General features: G+C 44.8%; 2 pseudogenes across 1 annotated transcript; both read right to left on the reverse strand.

Moving 5' to 3' along the window:
* Positions 1-3,053: 3,053 nt before the first annotated feature.
* On the reverse strand, positions 3,054-9,299 carry LOC701398 (annexin-2 receptor-like; annotated as a pseudogene). The gene is made up of 2 exons (XR_013418317.1): positions 7,677-9,299; positions 3,054-4,071 (listed from the first exon to the last, which is right to left on the reverse strand). The product of XR_013418317.1 is annotated as an annexin-2 receptor-like (transcript).
* A 47-nt stretch (positions 9,300-9,346) lies between these two features.
* On the reverse strand, positions 9,347-10,032 carry LOC699370 (mitochondrial fission factor pseudogene; annotated as a pseudogene).
* Positions 10,033-20,611: the final 10,579 nt, after the last annotated feature.

Here is a 20,611-nt window from a genome sequence, read left to right on the forward strand (position 1 = left end):
GGGAAGGTCAGTAGTAGTGTTTAGGTAAGGCAACCCATAAAGCATTTCATAGGGAGACAGGCCCAGATCTTTCTAAGGGGCAGTTTGGATCCTTAATAAAGCAATGGAAAGGCATTTTGTCCATGACAACCGAGTTTCTAATATTAATTTGGTTAGATGATTCTTTAGAGTTTGATTCATTCTTTCTACTCTTCCTGAGGAGGGAGGGTGCAAAGGAGTATGATATTCCCATTTTATCCCTAGTGCTTGGGTTAGTCCTTTAATAATGTGTGCAGTGAAATGGGTTCCATGATCCAAATCAATGTTCTCTGTTAGTCCAAACCTGGGTATGATGTTCCAATAGAGCTTTGACTACATTACTGGCTGTTGCACTTGGGAAAGGAATGGCTTCTACCCAGTGGGTAAGATGATCTACTATTACTAGTAAATATTTAAGGCGGCCTATTGGGGGCATTTCAGTATAGACCACTTGAACACTTTGAAATGGGCTGCTACAGAGAAATATCCAGCTAGGCCCCTCCGCTTAAATCCACCAGCTCCGCTCTAGTAGAAACTGCGACCGAGAAAACACCGACCTGCTGCACCTCTCAAAACTGTGTCTGGAAACTCCTAACCTAACGGTGCTGGGTGTAATGTTGCTACCACGGAGTCAACAGCCGTGCAGGAACCTAGAAACAACTGGCTGTCACAAAGGACTGTGTGACAGAGAGCAATAGCCGGTTCCAGACACAGCCGGTTTTAGAGAAATGAATGGCATTGTCCTCAAGAAAACACTGGCTCTATGCAAATGTTTGTGACGGAAATACCACCACAAACGCCAGCACACGGAAACCCGATACTGAGAACCAAGGGGGTCTGCCAAGAGCGGCGCCTCCAAGGAGTAACTGCCAGCCGGCAAAGTGCGAATGAGAAACCGGCCACTCCATGCAACGACCCGTACTGCCACGGAAAAAGCATCTGACGTCGCTGAGAAGCAGTGAAGCCAGAAGTGGCCACTTTTGAAGAAAAAGGAATGCCACTGACAAACACCCAATTCCCAGAAATAATCGGTATTTGTTCCAAAACACAGCCGAATAAACCGGGAACCTGCAGAGTGGTTGCACCTATTTCAGACGCAACTGAGGAAACGGGGTCACCCAGAGCCTCAACTTCCTGGGCTCTCGCAAGCCTTTGTAGAAGCAACAGGCAGTGCTGCCAATGAGGAGCATCTGGCGGCAAAACTAGTGGTAATGCCACTGACAAAAGCCTGTTAGGCAAAAATAGTAATTTTTAGTTTCCAGGGATCATGGGTCAACACAGAGCAGACAGCATAAAGCTGAGGGCTGACAAAAGAAAAATTAGCAACAATTGTTTTTTAAAAGGGCAAGTTACCTGAAAATATAACACAATAGAAATACATTTGGAAAAATTCATTGAATGAAAATCAAAGCTAAGCAAAACATAAAAAACTGACTCTGCAAAGAAGAAAATGCAAACACTTCTAAACAGTATGGTTTCACAGCTGTAATATCGCTGTCATGCCTATAACAATATCTGCTTGATCTAAACCTGGACTTCTAACGGATTGCAGGCACTGCTAAACCAACACTTGCTACTCCTAAAAGATCTTCTTCACTGACATGCCCCGACATCCAGTTTAAAACTCATAGGCATAACTAAAGCAGGATAAGAAATTATGAAACCTAAACTAAGAAGTCACAGGCATGGTTATGCTAGTATTGGTTTGGACTAAATCTGGACTTGCAAGAGCTAAGAAATTGCATTCCCGCGGGCACTTAGAATCCAAAAATGAACTTGTTACTCTATAAGAAATCCCTATCCCAGGACTCACTCAGAATAGGATATTTTAAAAGCAGGATTAAGCACCTTTATCACAGGCAAAATAAACTGATACTTGTTCCACTTAAATTCAGACTCGCTGTGCAGAGAAATCACAATCAGGGCTATATTCTGATGCGTAGGAGGTTTAAAAATCCCATCAAGGCAGACAAAGCAGGCAGGGCCAACCCAGACCTCCTCAGCCTAGTGAAATTGCTAAAGCAAGTTGTGGTATGATTAAATAATTGGCAGTTTTCTTATAAACCACATGATTTATTCCAAAGAAAAAGAAACAGTAAGTGCTGCTATACCTAAGACCCATGAATAAGTAGTCTTATTTATTTATTTATTTGTTTATTTAGAGACAGGGTCTCGCTCTGTTGGATTACAGTGTCGGAAACTCGACTCACTGCAGCCTAGACCTCCTGAGCTCAAGTGGTCCTCCCATCTCAGTCTCCTGAGTACCTGAGACTACAGGTGCATGCCACCATGCCCGGCTAATCTTTGTATTTTTTGTAGCAACGAATCTCACCATATCGCCCAGGCTAGTCTCAAACTCCCGTGCTCAAGCAATCCGCATGCTTCAGCAGCACAAATTGCTGGGATTACAGGTATGAGCCACGCCGCACGGTCTGAAAAAATAATCTTAAGAAGTGGTCATCGGTGTGGTTGTATTAATATAAGTAATTGCCTGGTCCTTCCATGAGAAATAGCAAAGACTGATGAACCCCTCAATCTTTTTTTTTTTTTTTTTTTTTTTTTTTTTTTTTTTTTTGAGACAGAATCTTGCTCTGTCACCCAGGCTGGAGTGCAGTGGTGCGATCTCGGCTCACTGTTAGTTCCTCCCGTGTTCATGCCATTCTCCTGGCTCAGCCTCCCAAGTAGCTGGGACTACAGGCGCCCACCACCACCCCCAGCTAATTGTGTGTGTGTGTGTGTGTATATTTTTTAGTAGAGACAGGGTTGCACCGTGTTAGCCAGGATGATCTCGATCTCCTGACCTCGTGATTCGTCCGCCTCGGCCTCCCAAAGTGCTGGGATTACAGGTATGAGCCACCGTGCCCGGCCAAACCCCTCAATCTTATGACTGCGAATAAAATACCTCAGTGTGAAACACAATGAATTGCTATACTGTAAAAACAAAGGCAGCTGTTAAAAATAAAATTAGTAATTAAAAAGACGTTCTAATAACCCAAAGATGTGAAATAAAATTAAATGAAAACAAACATGATATACTTAAAAAGCAATAACTTGAAAAATAGTACAAATATAATTAAAAATAAAATGGAAAACAAAGTTTAAATATGCCAACACTCTGAATAATTCTAAAATCATAAAATAGATTTCTCAGAGTTGAAACGGATAGAAATAAAATTGTTAAATGAAACATATAATGAAATAAACATAAATGTTTAAAATAAACAGAAACTGCAGTAAGCGACCGGACACCATGGAGAAACGTCAGGAAACAGAAAATTTTAAAATTGACCATGAGCACTGAAAGCACATCTAAATGTATTTTTACTTTCTAAATAAAGACATTTTGTAACTGAGAATCTTTTCAAGGAGGAGAATCCAAAATGGCTCCTGCTGCTATCTAAAGCTTCTTGGCTCCAAAGGTCCCTGGGCAGCACCCCCAGCGTACAGAGAATGGGCACAACCAAGGTGACGAATCCACTCCAGGCAGCCTGAGAAACCCGGGTGGTGGCACCACCACTTCAAGACAGGTGGATGGCGGCACCCTGAAAGGCGCCCACCTTCAGAGGCCTGGGTTTCATGCTATTTGTCCCTGGAGTGGGGAGGACTGCACCAGGGAAGCTGCTGGAGCGTGAATCTGTGGGCTTCCTCTGAGCTGTCCACCTCTTCTACAGGTGCCTCTTATAGCTTCTGTGTCCAGGGCCAACTGAACTCGTGGGCTCCACTGTACTTGGTTCTAAGATGCCCTGAACTCTTGGAAAGAGTCCGTTTTGCGGGTAGACTCCGGGTAGCCGCCAGCAAGGATTGGAAAGCAGTCCCAAATCACAGCTGTCCAATGAGTACTCTCCTGCTACTGGATACATAGAAAGAGGCCAGGGACCACAATCTTTTGAACTCACAATAGGCGGAGGCTGGGGCTCTGGCGCCACCTCTGCGGAATCTGAAACATGCTTCACACAGCCAAGAAAATGTTGCTCCATTGCTTAAGCCTCAGACCAGGAGGAAACAAATGTTTGCTCTGATCGAGGAGGGACAGCCTTCAGCACTACCATTACTCTGTGAGGGAAAAAAAGAGATCAGACTGTTACTGTATCCATGTAGAAAGAAGTAGACATAGGAGACTCCATTTTGTTCTGTACTAAGAGAAATTCTTCTGCCTTGAGATCCTGTTAATCTGTAACACTAGCCCCAACCCTGTGCTTGCAGAGACATGTGCTGTGTTGACTCAAGGTTTAATGGATTTAGGGTTGTGCAGGATGTGCTTTGTTAAAAAAAAAAAAAAAAAGTGCTTGAAGGCAGTATGCTTGGTAAAAGTCATCACCATTCTCTAACCTTGAGTACCCAGGGACACAAAACACTGCAGAAGGCCGCAGGGACCTCTTCCTAGGAAAGCCAGGTATTGTCCAAGGTTTCTCCCCATGTGATAGCCTGAAATATGGCCTCGTGAGAAGGGAAAGACCTGACCGTCAGTCCAACACCCATAAAGGGTCTGTGCTGAGGAGGATTAGTAAAAGAGGAAGGCCTCTTTGCAGTTGAGATAAGAGGAAGGCATCTGTCTCCAGCTCATCCCTGGGAATGGAATGTCTTGGTGTAAAACCCAGTCTTAGGTTCTATTTACTGAGATAGGAGAAAACTGCCTTATGGCTGGAGGTGAGACATGCTGGTGGCAATACTGCTCCTTAATGCACCGAGATGTTTGTGTAAAGTCAAACATAAATCTGGCCTACGTGCACATTAAGGCACAGCACCTTTCCTTAAACTTATTTATGACACAGAGATCTTTACTCACATGTTTTCCTGCTGACTCTCCACCATTACCCTATAGTCCTGCCACATCCCCCTCTCTGAGATGGTAGAGATAGTGATCAAAAAATACCGAGGGAACTCAGAGACCAGTGCTGGTGCTGGTCCTCCCTATGCTGAGCTCTGGTCCCCTGGGCCCACTTTTGTTTCTCTATACTTTGTCTCTGTGTCTTATTTCTTTTCTCAGTCTCTCATCCCAAATGATGAGAAACACCCACAGGTTGTGGAGGGGCTGGTCACCCCTTCACTCTGGGTATTTATGCTTTCCAGAGCCCGTGGGCAGAGGCCAGCCAGATATTAAGAAACTCAATAGGCTGGGTGCGGTGGCTGACGCCTGTAATCCCAGCACTTTGGGAGGCCGAGGTCAGGAGTTCGAGACCAGTTTGACCAACATGGTGAAACCCCGTCTCTACTAAAAGTACAAAAATGAGCCAGGCATGGTGGCGCGGGCCTGTAATCCCAGCCACTCAGGAGTCTGAGGCAGGAGAATTGCTTGAACCTGTGAGGCGGAGATCACAGTAAGCCGAGAAGGAAGGAAGGAAGGAAGGAAGGAAGGAAGGAAGGAAGGAAGGAAGGAAGGAAGGAAGGGAGGGAGGGAGGGAGGGGAAAGAAAACAAATGTACGAAAATTAGTAGACACATGAAAAACGGTAACATGTTAGAGAGTACATAAAACCATAACCGTAATTCCGACGGAAAAACATAGCGAGAAAAGAAACCGAAATGAAACGGACACTAAGCAAACCTTAGACAGAAATAGTGCTACAGAACCCCGGGATTAAAGAGCGCTTCAGGGGACAAAAACAATAAGCACTGCTGCCACCAGAAAACTGTGCGCTAGGGCTCTTCCCTACTAATGACCTCCCTAAGGAGAAACTGAATGTAGCAAGTGCCAGCACCCAGCGTATAGCGCTGGTGCTGCCAAACAAATACCCGTTTTTGCACCGCAAACGGTGCTGCTAGAGAGAATCTGCAGACTCTTAGAAAAAGGTGGTGCTTCTCCACCTGAACATCCTGCCTGGAGGAATGAACCGACTCAGTTGAAATGTTTTTTGACATTTTAATATGTTTTAATCCGTTTAATGTATTTTAACCCATTTTAATGTGTTGTGACAGAAAAGGCTCTGGCTAATGGTACTACGGAATTACTAGCAGGTACAGAGGCTCGTGCAATCACCGTTCTGCGACATAAAAACAAGCTTCAGGAAGTTCCTACAAGATACTAGCGGTGCTAGAACCCAGAAAGTGACAGCACAAAGAACTTGCCGGTCCTGCGAAAGGAAAACGTCACTTTAGGCGCTAACAATGGTGCAGCAACTGAGAAAACGCCAAGTGAGCACTACTGGCAAAAGTGCTGATGCTAATCCGTCAGCTTCGCGTAAGAAGCACAGACACTAGACAGAACCCGGGACTTAACACCAGCGAGACTGAGATTGAGCTGGGCTCTCCAGCTACTGAAAGAATGGAAGTCGAGGAACACGAAGCTGAGACACTCTCAAAATTAAAAGAAAAAACCACATAACATTTAAATAAAAATCTAATTTTAGGCGTAGCTAAAATTTTAGGCATAGCTAAAATAAAATGGTGGTTCACGCTTGTAATCCCAGCACTTTGGGAGGCCGGGGTAGGTGGATCACCTAAGGTCAGGAGTTTGAGACCACCCTGGCCAATATGGAGAAGCCCCGTCTCTACTAAAAATATAAAAAGTCAGCCGGATGTGGTGGCGGGCACCTGTAGTCAACAGCTACTCGGGAGGCTGAGGCAGGAGAATCGCTTGAACCTGGGAGGTGGAGGTTGTGGTGAGATGAGATCATGCCATTGCACCAGCCTGGGCAACAAGAGTGAAACTCTGTCAAAAAAAAAAAAAAAGAAAAAAAAAAAAAAAGAAAGAAAGAAAGAAAAAGAAAGAAAGAAAGAAAAGAAAAGAGAACAGAAAGAAAGAATTTTAAAATCATTAAAGTCTAAAGTGCAAGTAAAAATGAAAAAGCAAACACACTGGTAACATCGTTCTCAGAGCAAAAGACACAAAAAAGCAAAAATTACAAAGAATCAACCTTACAAAGAAATTACTAACCTTGCGAAACGATGCAGTCCTACAATTAGGATATCTATGTCAGAGCTGAACCCGTACGTATTACACCTAAGTCTAAATTTCCTTCAACAAAAACAAAAACAAACCAGTCGTGGTGAAAAATCACTAACTACTAGTGAAAAATCGCAGGAGCTGGTATATCCCTACTCGGTCCACAAGAGAAAAAGTCGAGTTGAACGAGATTTGCTACTGTCAAACAGAGCTTGGTAAAACGGAGAAATCGCATTGGCCGGCATTTCCTGACTTCCAGGAGAGTTTTAAAAACACAGGAATAGCTAAGGCGGGACCTGCTATTGCGAAACCAAACATGATATAAGAGCTCCCCGGCATTGTTAAACTGGTCATCACTAAACCTAAAAAAAATCGCAATTGCTGTTACACAGATTTCTACAGGAGTTAAACATCCCTTGCGCAGCTAAAGCAGGGCTTACTAGTACGAAACCGTAACTTGCTAGGACCAAGAAACTTGAGGCAGGGCTAACTCCGGGATTGTTTGATGAGAAATCCGAGCCTACAGGAAACCCGAAGCTGCTGGGGAAAAAATAAAGGGGGGGGGGGGTCATAGGGTAACTCTGCCTTTCTAGGACGAAACAGTGACTTCCTACGACCTAGAAATCGCAGCCAGGGCTAGACCAGTGTTTGTCCTAAGTCGGGACTTCCTTGGGCTGAGAAATCACATTTTGGCTATTCCTCGACTTTGAACAGAGGCAGAAACGGCAGGCACCGCGAAATCGAAACTTGCTAAAACCAAGAAGCCAACGACTCACGAAACCGCAGGGTCCTGCGACAGAGGCGCGAGCGGACTTCTGGAGGCCGAGTCAGAGCCGGTGCAGCGGCGCTGGAGGCGCTGGGAAGAGACCGCGCCCGCGCAGCTCCCCTGCCACAGTCTCTGAGAAGCGGCGGGCTCCCCCCAGCCAGCGCCGCCTCCTCCGGGAACGCCAGACTCGATGCAACTGGAGCAGCTGCGACGCGGCATCCCTCAGATTGGCTACCTGATTGCTGCCGCCATCGAGGAAATGAAGGCTCCCACCAACGAGCTGTGCCGCGACCAGGAGACCTCGGCTTGGTGAGATGGCAGTACTGGGAGCCTGTGAGTGCCGGCAGCCGACTGGGTTGTCAAGGACAACATTCGTTTTGATGAAACCAATGGTGCTGTCACCAAGAAACCATCGACTCAGAAAAAAAGAGAGGTTCGGCCACCAAGAAACTCCGTACAACAAGTGCTGTGACAGAAAAACCTCCGGCTCGGTACCGCTGGCGAAACAGTCAATGGGAACACTGGGTCCTGCGACCGTGAAGCCTGCACTAGAGGGCCTCGGATGGAGAAAGCGACGCACAGAGACCAGGAAACTGTGCACAGCACAACTAGCAGTAGACACAAGGGGAAAAGTGTCTGGTTGGCTCTCTGGGAGAAAGTGCGGATAAGAAACGGAGACTTGTTGCAGGGACCAGCGCAGCCACTGAAGGAGGTTACCCATATGGCGATGGTGCCAGCGAAACACACACTGCGGTTTGGACGACACCCATGGGGATGGCACAGAGAAACATGCGCTGTCACTAAAGTACATCCAGCTCCGCGCAACCAGTGGTTCGACGATTGAGAAAGTGCCAGTTGGGCTCTACTAGAAACTTCTGAAAACAGTCCTCCCACAGCAGCTATCAGACCCACCACAGACAAACGCTTTTAGGAAGCACCCAACGGTGCTGAGACAGGCCTGGGCCGGCACAAAGCGCAGAGCGGTGCGGGTACCGAGAAACACCAGACTCGGTGAAATTAACCTAGCCGCCACTGTATCCACTGGCTTCGCAGGTTGCTACCGGCGAAGGTGCTGTGGGGAAAGTGCAGACTCAATTCACCGATTTATGCTACGTGGCGCAGGCGGGGGAGGTTGTGGGGGGAAACACCAGCGAAGTTGTGAAACCAGCTGCCTTGGGACCCAACAAGCACCTGCCCGCAGCAAATGCCTGTGCTGTTGCAAAAGACAACTTTTGGCGCAAATAATGTTGCCGCCAGAGAGCATCCGGTAACTCTGACAGAGGAGTGGCGATGGCATTGAGAAACCGCTGGAGCCAGGAAAGGAGCGGTACAGTCACCGACCAACTGCGCGATCGGTGCCACCAAAGTACTGCCAGCTCTACCCACTCTCGATTCTCATGTCTGTCCCCTAAAGCTTAGGAAAGTCTGGTTTCGGTTTTGTTTTGTTTTGTTTTTCTTTCTTTTTTAGATAGTGTCATGCTGTTATTTTCTTGTGGCCTTGGGTAAATTCTGGAGACCAGGATTAAACCCAAGATATATTTCCATCGTTAGAATAAAGATTTAGAGTTACCATCTTGAATGTAATATCACTGTTTTATTTCTTTCATATTGTTTTTGAAGTTTGCAAATCTTTTATATTTCCAGCTGCTGAGACAATACTTTTGAAAGCTGATGTTACCTCTAGCGGCGAAACAAGAGCCAGCTATTAAGCAGCCAGAGAGCTACAGTAATTGAATGCGTGACCATTTCTCTTTTAGCACGTTCTCTGTTTTCCTCTTCCAGAAGTTGTAAACGTCTATTTAGTTTGATTATCTGTCGTTTTGGTGAAGCTGCATTTACAACAGTTAGGTCATCTGACGTTACTTCAATTGTTGTATCTATATTTGAAATGCCATACAGAGAATCATCTCTGACCAGCTATCCATTTTGGCGAACAGCATTTTCACTCATAGACTGCTCTCTTTTTAGTTTGCCAACTGCACGGATTTCTTCATTTTGAGGGGTTTTGCAGGTCTTTCTAAATCCAGAAAATCCAGTGGTCTTTCACTTAGTGTAAGTACATGAGGTGGTGTTTTTAGTGTCAGGGATTTAAAGGGAGTTGACTGAATAAGGTCAAAATCTGCTAGTCTTGAAAATGATACATATTCATTATTTTCTGCGACAACAATCCACTCCAGGACCTGCATTATCACACTAGCATTTGGAACTCCTTGGAATCCTTGTTCCAGGTCGGCGTTTGTCGATGCTACTTTTAACTTTTCTGGGACCTTCATTCGCTGACTAATGCCTTCAGTATATTGCATTTTGTACTGAATTCGACTAATTTCTGCCATCTCAGCAGCAGTGAGAGAAGGAAGTGCTGACCCATTCACCAAATATGTACCAACTACCGCTTGCTGTTAGGCACTATCTGCTTCTGTGCTTCATGTTAAATCCTTAAACTTGCTTCAATGTGCACGTGCTGGATTGAGAGCCACTTTTGTCCCCCTGGGCCCACTGGAGGGTCCTGGCGAGGACCGCCGCCTTCCGGCTCCTGGGGCACTCCAGTGGGCGCTCCCAGAGGCCGCTGGCCGAGAGCACCCCGGCGCCCAGGCACAGCACGGGCGGAGTGGTCCGCAGAGGGCCAGGGCAGATGAGCGAAAGCTCTTTCGTGGTTTTTAGGAACAGAAACAACACACTCAGACATGAAAAACTGGCCTGGCTTAAAAGGGTTCCTGGCCTTACAGGTGAGTAAGAAATGCCACTTCCTGGCAGGCCTAGGAACATCAGGAAATGGAGGCCTTTGACAAAAGGAGAATTCACCCAAATCTATAGGTATTGCAGGCAAAGTATGATAGCAAGATCTTGCCTTGGTTTCCTAGCCATGAGAGGGTTTTTAAAGTGTAATTTAAGATTCCTTATGATAAGGTCCAGAAACTTAAAGAGAGCCTATGTGGTAAACCACTATTCCAGCCGCACTTGTGTACATAATTAGGCCAAGTTTAATGACACTAACTTTATTTTGTAAATAAATTACTTGGCCAGGCGCGGTGGCTCACGCCTGCAATCCCAGCACTTTGGGAGGCCGAGGTGGAAGGATCACGTGAAGTCAGGAGTTTGAGACTAGCCTGGTCAACATAGTGAAACCCCATTTCTACTAAAAATACAAAAATTAGCCGGGCATGGTGGCGGGTGCCTGTAATCCCACCTACTCAGGGGAGAAATGCTTAAACCCGGGAGGCGGAGGTTGCAGTGAGCAGAGGTCACACCATTGCACTCCAGTCTGGGTGACAAGAGTGAAACTCCATCTCAAAAAAAAAAAAAACTCACTCTTATTAATACTTCGATGGTTGGGCACAGTGGCTCAGGCCCATAATCCCAGCACTTTGGGAGGCCAAAGCGGGCAGATAACTTGAGATCAGGAGCTCAAGACCAGCCTGACCAATATGGTGAAACCCTGTCTCTACCAAAAATACAAAAATTAGCCAGGCATGGTGGCATGAGCCTGTAGTCCCAGCTACTTGGGAGGCTGAGGTAGGAGAATTGCTGGAACGTAGGAGGCAGAGAAGTTGCAGTGAGCTGAGATCGTGCCACTGCATTCCAGCCTGCGCAACAAAAGCAAAACTCCATCTCAACACAAAACAAAACAAAACAACAACAACAAAATACTTTGATGATGTTTGATAGAAATGGGGGTAATTAGAGAGAGAAAAATTTTAGAATAAAACCCTAGAGTGTACCTATTATTAGATTCTAGCCCATTGTTTTTGAGGTTCTGTCATTTACCTGAAATCGAGACTGGATCTTGATTTATTTGCTGCCTTTAAGATCTGGCTATGGGCTGGGCACCATGGCTAAGGCCTGTAATCCCAGCACTTAGGGAGGCCAAGGCTGGAGGATCATTTGAGCCCAGGAGTTCGAGACCAACCTGGGTAACGTGGCAAAACCCCATCTTTACAAAAAGTACATGGTGGCACATGCCTGTGGTCCAAGCCACTTGGAAAGCTGAGGTAGAAGGATTGCTTGAACCAGGGAGGTGGAGGCTGCAGTAATCCGTGTTCGTGCCACTGCACTACAGTCTAGATGACAAAGTGAGGCTCTGTCTCCAAAAAAAAAAACAAAAAACCAAAACAGGCTCAGTATGGCTCTTTAAACTAATATTTCAGATTTTTCTTCTACCCTTCTGACTTGGAATTGCTAAAACTAAACTACACTTTTCCTGAAGTCTTGTAAACTGAAGCTGGATGGTTTAATGTAGACTGCAGAGAAATCACCACAACTCATGTATGGACTACTCAGGAATTTCACCAGAACACCTCATGCAAACTCCAAACCAGGAAATTCTGTCAGATTGCCACTGCCTGCCCCCATTCAAACTGAAGATAATTCAAGCTAAACATCTAGAAATTTCTCAACTGGCTGCCCTCTGGACTCAACAAACTGAGTTAATAGATGGTTCTAACCAGTAACCTTTGTTTTTCTTTTGTTTCAATAGAAATAACTCTTTTTTTTTTTGAAATGGAGTCTCACTCTGTCGCCCAGGCTGGAGTGCAATGGCGCGATCTTGGCTCACTGCAACCTCCGCCTCTTGTGTTCCAGTGATTCTCCTGCCTCAGCCTCCCAAGTAGCTGAGACTACAGGCGCCACTACCCGCTTGGCTAATTTTTGTATTTTTAGTAGACACGGGGTTTCACCATATTGGCCAGGCTGGTCTCGAACTCCTGCCCTTGTGATCCACCCGCCTCGGCCTCCCAAAGTGCTGGGATTACAGGCATGAGCCACCGTGCCCAGCCAGAAATAACTCTAACTAAATGAATGATTGCTTGTGTCATATACAGGCCTAACTTTGGTGGAAGCCATTCTGCATCCCACCACCTGACTTGAGACAGTCCTGTTAACTGTTTAACTGAGCTGACCTATTCTCAGGACTGAGAGACTCATTTAATGACTAACTGGATAACACAGAGACCCAGATCGTGAACTGTAAAACTTCATAAGGAGGTTTCATTGTACCTTGGCAATTAAGAAAACCACAGAAGCGAGTTCACTACTACCATACACACTATGCCTTTCTCTGTGGTAGCTGGCCATTAAAGAATTATCTGGCCTACCTCCCCTGAAGGTAGGGCATAAACCCTCATTCCAGAGGGTCCATCCCTGGACACAGAGGCCAAAAAGCATCTGAACAGACCACCATTTCTGGGTTCCCCAGCACCCAATTTAATAGCACTAGATAATACACTTTTTGTCCAATCATACTTCTACATGACTGTCCATAGAATCCAAGCATAAAAATACATACTTTTCACTGGGTCTTTGGTCTTCATTTCTGAGGCCTCCCTTGTCATAGAAAACTTTGTTAAATAATTTGTGTGTGCTTTTCTCTTGTTAATCTGTGTTTTGTTATGAGAGTGTCAGCCATGGACCTTGCAATGGGTGAGGAAAAAGTATTATTTTTTCTCCCCTACAATGGACACCGGCAGTAACTGTACTCTATTTCCCATGGAATTTCCCTCATTTACCCTGTTCTTGCCTGATTCAATCATAACAACCCTTTTGACTTTCAACTGTGTCTTTCTGAAAAATACAATTTTCACCTTAATTGTATTAAGTCCTGAAGAAAATTTTCCAGGCAAATGAGTGATCATCTCCCAAGTGTTTGGACTTTGGTGTCTGCCATTCTATATAAGACAGAACACATTATAAAAGCACATTCAGTACTGAACTGAATCATTTACTGCCTTTCCTAGACCAGCCATATAGGTTGGCCTGATCAGGAGATTAAAATATGGGGTTCCATTCATCATCTTTGGAAGAACTGTCTTGAAAGCAACATGTCCAGAGCCCACATGCCACCTGACCTAAACCTAAAATAAGCAGGGACTGGGCACTGGACAGCTTCACTGCACTGAGCCACCACTGCCAACGTCCCCAGTTCTGTCCAAATATGAACTGCAGTGCATTCAGGCTGTGCTTACATAGGCTAAAGTTATTCTTGGAGTTTAAAGGGGACAAAAATGCTGTTGAGACCCATATGTCTAGGGACCAATGGCTGAAATCACAGAAGAGCTACGCTCACTTGAAAAATAAGTGTAGGGCTATAGATAACACAGCCTAATGGGTCCTGAACCAGCCAGGAGATACAGTCAACAAAGGTGGACAGATAGATGCCCAGAGCAAGCCTAAGAGCCCAGGCTGCCCATAAGAAATGGCTGAAAACTAAGGCTTAGGACAGACTGGAACTCAGAAAAGAAAGGAACTTGCTCATAGCTCATAGCACCACCCTTTTCAAATGATGCCCTGGAAGGAGCTCATGCACCCCAGTGGAGGCCCTCATGCTGTTCTAGTTGACTTTCATAGGACTGTGCCCTGCCTGGAGCTGGAAGTCTCTGCAGTGGAGATCCTTCCATATTTTGTTCTTCATCTTCTCAATGCCCTCAAGGTTTTTCATTTGGAAAAATTCTATTCACACAATCAATAATATGCCAAAAAAACCTTTAATTTTAGGTCTGCTCATAATTCATATTTCTTTGTACATGATTATTAAAGCCTTCTTTCATATTTTCCACCTGTGGAATTGATTTTGGGTGGGTAGAGTCAGGATTGGAAGCACATATAGGTCAGCAGGGGCATGAAAGGGGCCGGGAACCAGGTCAGAGCTGGAGGCTGAACTTCAGGGAGCCTTTGAATAGCTATGGATACCAACAGGGTGGGAAGGGGCAGTGGTCCACTGTCCTGGGGTTCTCTTGAAACTGAGCTTGGCCTCCCTGCTGAGAGCAGAGAGCAATCATCAATAAATATTCCTACAATGGTCTGAATTTTACATTAACAGGGTGGAGTTGGAAATTAAATGTAGGCTGACATGAGGAAGATCCCCAGACCTGTGCTTTTTGAATTGACAACCATGGCATTCCAGGGCATTATCTCCGGGTTGGACATTCCCAGCAGTTGGAGAATTCTTCCAACCTGGGGCCCGCCAGCCTCAAGAATCCGCATGGATTGGGTCCAGCAAAACTAAATATCCAGCAAGATTTTGAAATCCAGCAACACTGAAGGCTCAAGTATGTCACTGGTGCATACTTGTCCCAGGGAGGCTATGCTCTCACGGTCTCTACCATCTCAGGGCCTGCGGCATCTGACACTCACTCCTTCCCGCAGATATCCCAAGGCAAAGATTTATGCATCTCCATAGCTTCAACCTGCAGTGTGACAGGCACAGAAAAGTGGGTGTCTTCAGAAAGAGATGAAAAAACATGTAGTAGCAATCACCCTTTGGACACTAAAACTTTTTTGTCACCTTAGATATGAGAAACTAAAACCCAGAAACTCAATGTTGGCATTAATTTTGTCAGCTATGAGGCCATTTTCCTTTCACACAGAGAGAGTTCTAAACTTGAATATAAAGGAGCTTAGGTGCTACTATCTAATTGGAAGGCAGGAATAGCAGTTTTTTTAAATGCAGTTTTTTTTTTTTTTTTTTTTTTTGAGATAGAGTTTCGCTCTTGTTGCCCAGGCTGGAGTGCAATGGTGAGATCTCAGCTCACTGCAACCTCTGTCGACTGGGTTCAAGCGATTCTCCTGCCTGAGCCTCTCGAGTAGCTGGAATTACAGGCATGTGCCACTATGCCTAGCTGATTTTGTATTTTTAATAGAGACAGGGTTTCTCCATGTTGGTCTCAAACCCCTGACCTTTGGTGATCCGCCCACCTCAGCCTCCCAAGTGCTGGGATTACAAGTGTGAGCCACCACGCCCAGACTGCACTTCTTGTTAGATTGATTAAACATCAATTATCAGTATAAGAGAATGGCAATACATTTTCGAAGCAGGTTTGGAAAGTGTTTTTGTGATTTATACATGGAGCAAGCTTCCCATCTGACCATTCTCACTTCCTGTTCTGAAGTCTCAGTCTGCTTTTCTTTTCCTCCCTATCTTCACTGATTATTTTAGCCACAAAGGAAACAGTCAATGTGGGCTCCAAAATAAAGAACAGTTCAGTTTCCAGAGCTCCATCCAGATGACAGTGGCTGGCATTTGGGTACTCTGGGAACTGAGCTTTCATTTCCTATGTTAGCCATAGAGATGAGGGCTTTGAGGGCAGCATAGAATCAGATTGTTGGAAACGACTTTAGAAATCACAGGCGCTTAAGTCCAACAGAGCTTAAAGGAAAGACATTGAAAAAATCATCACAGGCACAACAAAAACAAAATGAGAAGATTGCCAAACTCTACAATTTTTCAAAGATGAATTGCAAAAAATGGAAATCACAGGAAACGATAAGAAAATTGGAAATGATATCAGAAAATATAGCATGCAGGGCCAGAAAGACTTGAGATTATGATGAGATGGTTTTAGAAGGCAGGATGGAATGGGGAAAACATAATATTTTAAAACAAGGTATGTAAAGGGAGCTGGAATGAGAGAAATTGAACAACACAAAATGGATACCATGTGTCTCTGAAGTAATAACTGTTTAAAATTAGACTGTGGGCTGGGCACGGTGGCTCATGTCTGTAATCCTAGCACTTTGGGAGGCCAAAGTGGGCAGATCACCTGAGATCAGAAGTTTGAGACCAGCCTGACTAACATGGTGAAACCTCGTCTCTAGTAAAAATACAAAAATTGGTTGGGGGCGGTGGCTCACGCCTGTAATCCCAACACTTTGGGAGGCAGAGGCGGGTGGATCACGAGGTCAGGAAATCGAGACCAACATGGTGAAACCCCGTCTCTACTAAAAATTAGCCAGGCGTGGTGGCGGGTGCTTGTAGTCCCAGTTACTCAGGAGGCTGAGGCAGGAGAATGGCATGAACCTAGGAGGCGGACCTTGCAGTGAGTGGAGATCGTGCCACTGCACACCAGCCTGGGCAACAGAGCAAGACTCCATCTCAAAAAAGAAAAAAATTACCTGGGCGTGGTGGCATACGCCTGTAATCCCAGCTACTTAGGAGACTGAGGAAGGAGAATTGCTTGAACCTGGGAGGTGGAGGTTACAGTGAGCCAAGATTATGCCACTGCACTCCAGCCTGGACGACAGAGCAAGACTCTGTCTCCAAAAAAAAAAAAAAAAAAAAATAGACTCTGTCAATTTTAGTGTTTAATGCAGTATTATAAACAAGTGGATAAACAAATATAAGTGCATGTACCAGTTATGAAAACATATCTTAAAATAAGGACAATGATTGCTCTCTTACTCAATGTCATACTTCTAATGGCCAGTGTTTTTTTGTTGTTTTTTTGTTTATTTTTTAAAAAAGGAAAAGCCCCTATAAAAGTTTTGTAAGGCCGGGCGCGGTGGCTCAAGCCTGTAATCCCAGCACTTTGGGAGGCCGAGATGGGCGGATCACGAGGTCAGGAGTTCGAGACCATCCTGGCTAACACGGTGAAACCCCGTCTCTACTAAAAAATACAAAAAACTAGCCGGGCGAGGTGGCGGGCACCTGTAGTCCCGGCTACTCAGGAGGCTGAGGCAGGAGAATGGCGTAAAAACCTGGGAGGCAGAGCTTGCAGTGAGCTGAGATCCGGCCACTGCACTCCAGCCTGGGCGACACAGCGAGACTCCGTCTCAAAAAAAAAAAAAAAAAAAAAAAAGTTTTGTAAGAAATTTACACTGAAAACATCTAAGGAGCTGGGTGTGGTGGCTCTTGCCTGTAGTACTGTAGTAGCAGCTACTCAGGAGGCTGAGGTGGGAGCTGTTTCAGTCCAGGAGTTTGAGACCAGGCTGGGTAGCACAGTAAGACTCCCATCTTTAAAATAAACAAATAAGGAAGCACAGTAAGACTCCCATCTTTAAAATAAACAAGTAGGGCCAGGTGTGGTGGCTCTTGCCTGTAATCCCAGTATTTTGGGAGCCCAAGGCGGGTGGATCGCTTGAGGTCAAGAGTTTGAGACCAGACTGGCCAACATGTTGAGATCCCATCTCTATTAAAAAACACAAAAATTAACTGGGGGTGGTGGTGCCCACCTGTATTCCCAGGTACTTGGGAGGCTGAGCCAGGAGAATAGCTTGAATCCAGGAAGTGGAGGTTGCTGTGAGCCGAGATCGGTCCACAGCACAACAGGCTGGGCAACAGAGTGAGACTCCATCTCAAAACAAAAACAAAAACAACAACAACAAAAAAAAAACCACACAAACAAATAAAATAAAACAATACAAGAAAAAATACAAAATGATTAAGAATAAATAATAATTAAAACTAACTTGTATTTTTCATTCAGGTCTTATATAAACAGATCTTTTAAAAACTTAAGTAACTTGCAGAATTTTTTTAAAAATTTATTTCTTGGTGTCTTGGAGAATAAAAAAAGAAAACATTTACGGATCAGAAAGCAAAATAAGGGAATGGAAAGTATCTAGGTGCTTTTTTGTGGTTTTTTTTCTGACGAAGTCTCACTCTGTTGCCCAGGCTGGAGTGCAGTGGCACTGTGTCGGCTCACTGCAACCTCCATCCGGATTCAAGCAATTCTCCTGCCTCAGCCTCCCAAGTAGCTGGGATTACAGGTGCCCACAAGCACACCCAGCTAATTTTTATGTTTTTAGTAGAGACATGGTTTCACCATGTTGGCCAGGCTTGTCTTGAACTCCTGACCTCAGGTGATCTGCCCGCCTTGGCCTCCCAAAGTGCTGGGATTACAGATGTGAGCGACCACACTCCGCCTTTCTTTTCACCCTTTCTTACTATTTCCTGTGAAACCTTCTAAAGAGAGATGAGGCACCTCCCAGAGCCATAGCTTCCTATTGACAAGCTGAGGTAGTCGGCACATCTCCTGGCTCAAACACCACTAAATTCAAAGTAAGTAATTTTTTTTTTTTTTTGAGACGAGTCTTACTCTGTCGCCCAGGCTGGAGTGCAGTGGCACAATCCTGGCTCACTTTAAGCTCTGCCTCCCGGGTTCTTGCCATTCTCCTGCCTCAGCCTCCCAAGTAGCTGGGACTACAGGTGCCCGCCACCACGCCCGGCTAATTTTTTGTATTTTTAGTAGAGACGGGGTTTCACCATATTAGCCAGGATAGTCTCGATCTCCTGACCTCGTGATCCTCCCACCTCGGCTCCCCAAAGTGCTGGGATTACAGGCGTGAGCCACTGTGCCCGGCTTTTTTTTTTTTTTTTAATTTTTTTTACACATTTTATTACACTTTGCCATGCCCTTGGCTTTTGTTGCCAGTTTTCCAAGTGCAAAAGTGAATATAACCACCTCCCACCCACTGGGATGACTATTATTTAAAAAAAAAAAAAACAAAAAAACAGAAGATAAGTGTTAGTATGTATGTGGAGCACTTGGAATCTTTGTGCACTGTTGTCAGGAATATAAAATGATGCAGCCACTATGGAAAATAGCATAACAGTTCCTCCAAAAATAGAATTAGCATGTGATCCAGCAATTCTCCTGCTGGGGATATACACAGACATTTGAAAGCAAGCATTTGAATAGATATTTATAAACCTGTGTTCATAAAAGCACTATTCACAAAAGCCAAAAAATGGAGGAAATCCAGGTGTCCATCAATGGATGAATGAATAAACATAATGGAATATATATATCCAAGGGAACATTATTCAGCCTCTAAAAGGAAGAACATTCTGACATATGCTGCAATATGGATTTACCCAGAGGATAACAGGTTAAGTGAAACAAGCCAGTCAAAAAGGACAAATACTGCATGATTCACTTGTGTGAGGTACGTAGAGTAGACAAATTTATAGGGACAAAAATACTGCATGATTCACTTGTGTGAGGTACCTAGAGTAGACAAATTTATAGAAACAAAGTAGAATGGTGGTTTGCAAGAACTGGAGGGAGTGGGTAATGAGCAGTTTTTGTTTATGGGTATAGAGTTTCAGTTTGCTGGTGGCCCAACACTGTGAATATACTTAATGCCACTGACCTGTACATTTAATAATGGTTAAAAAGGTAAATTTTCTCTTATTTGTATTTTATCACGTTAAAAAATTAATTGAAAAAAACAATGTAGGCTCTGAACTTTCAAAGAAAAAGATTGAAACATTTGAATATATAAATGCTAAATATTCTTTGCTCACTTTCCCCTTTAAAAAGAAAGCATGTAATTAAATTTGAAAGTTAAAGAAAAATTCAGAAAAATATTTTAATTTGCTGACAAAAGGTTAATTTCTGTGAAGAGAAAAGTTTCCTTCAAACCTATAGGAAAAATAAGTTTAGGCTCACTAAAATCAAAGAAATGCAGATTAAAACAAAGAATTCAATTCTGGCTAGCATACTAGTATACATTAAACTTTCACTTTATTTTATTCTTTGAGATGGAGTGTTGTAATCACGTCTCTGCACTCTAGCCTGGGTGACAGGGCAAGACCCTGTCTCTAAATAAATAAACAAGAATTGAGGCATCAGTCTGAGCCTCAGTTCAGCAGGCGTTTGCTTAGACGGAGGCTTCTGCTGTGTGCAGCACAGTGGATTACCGGGGCTTCCACCTCTTCCATGCTTTCAACCAAACAATTGCAGCAGTAAAGATTTCACTTCAGGCAGGGTGCGGTGGCTCACGCCTGTAATCCCAGCACTTTGGGAGGCCGAGGCGGGCAGATCACACGGTCAGGAGATCGAGACCATCCGGGCTAACACTGTGAAACCCCGTCTCTACTAAAAATACAAAAAATTAGCTGGGCGTGGTGGCGGGCGACTGTAGTCTCAGCTACTCCAGAAGCTGAGGCAGGTGAATGACTGAACCCAGGAGGCGGAGCTTGCAGTGAGCCGAGATCAAGCCAAAGCACTCCAGCCTGGGCTACAGAGCGAGACTCTGTCTAAAACAACAACAACAACAACAACAACAACAACAACAAAAACTAGCTGGCTGTGGTGGCACGTGCCTATAGTCCCAGCTACTCGGGAGGCTGAGGCAGGAGAATCGCTTCAACCCGGGAGGCAGAGGTTGCAGTGAGCCGAGATCACGCCACTGAGCGACAGAGCAAGACTCCGTCTCAAAAGGAAAGAAAGA

The sequence above is a fragment of the Macaca mulatta genome, chromosome 6 (genome assembly GCF_049350105.2).
Source record: "Macaca mulatta isolate MMU2019108-1 chromosome 6, T2T-MMU8v2.0, whole genome shotgun sequence".
In the NCBI taxonomy this organism is placed as follows: domain Eukaryota; kingdom Metazoa; phylum Chordata; class Mammalia; order Primates; family Cercopithecidae; genus Macaca; species Macaca mulatta.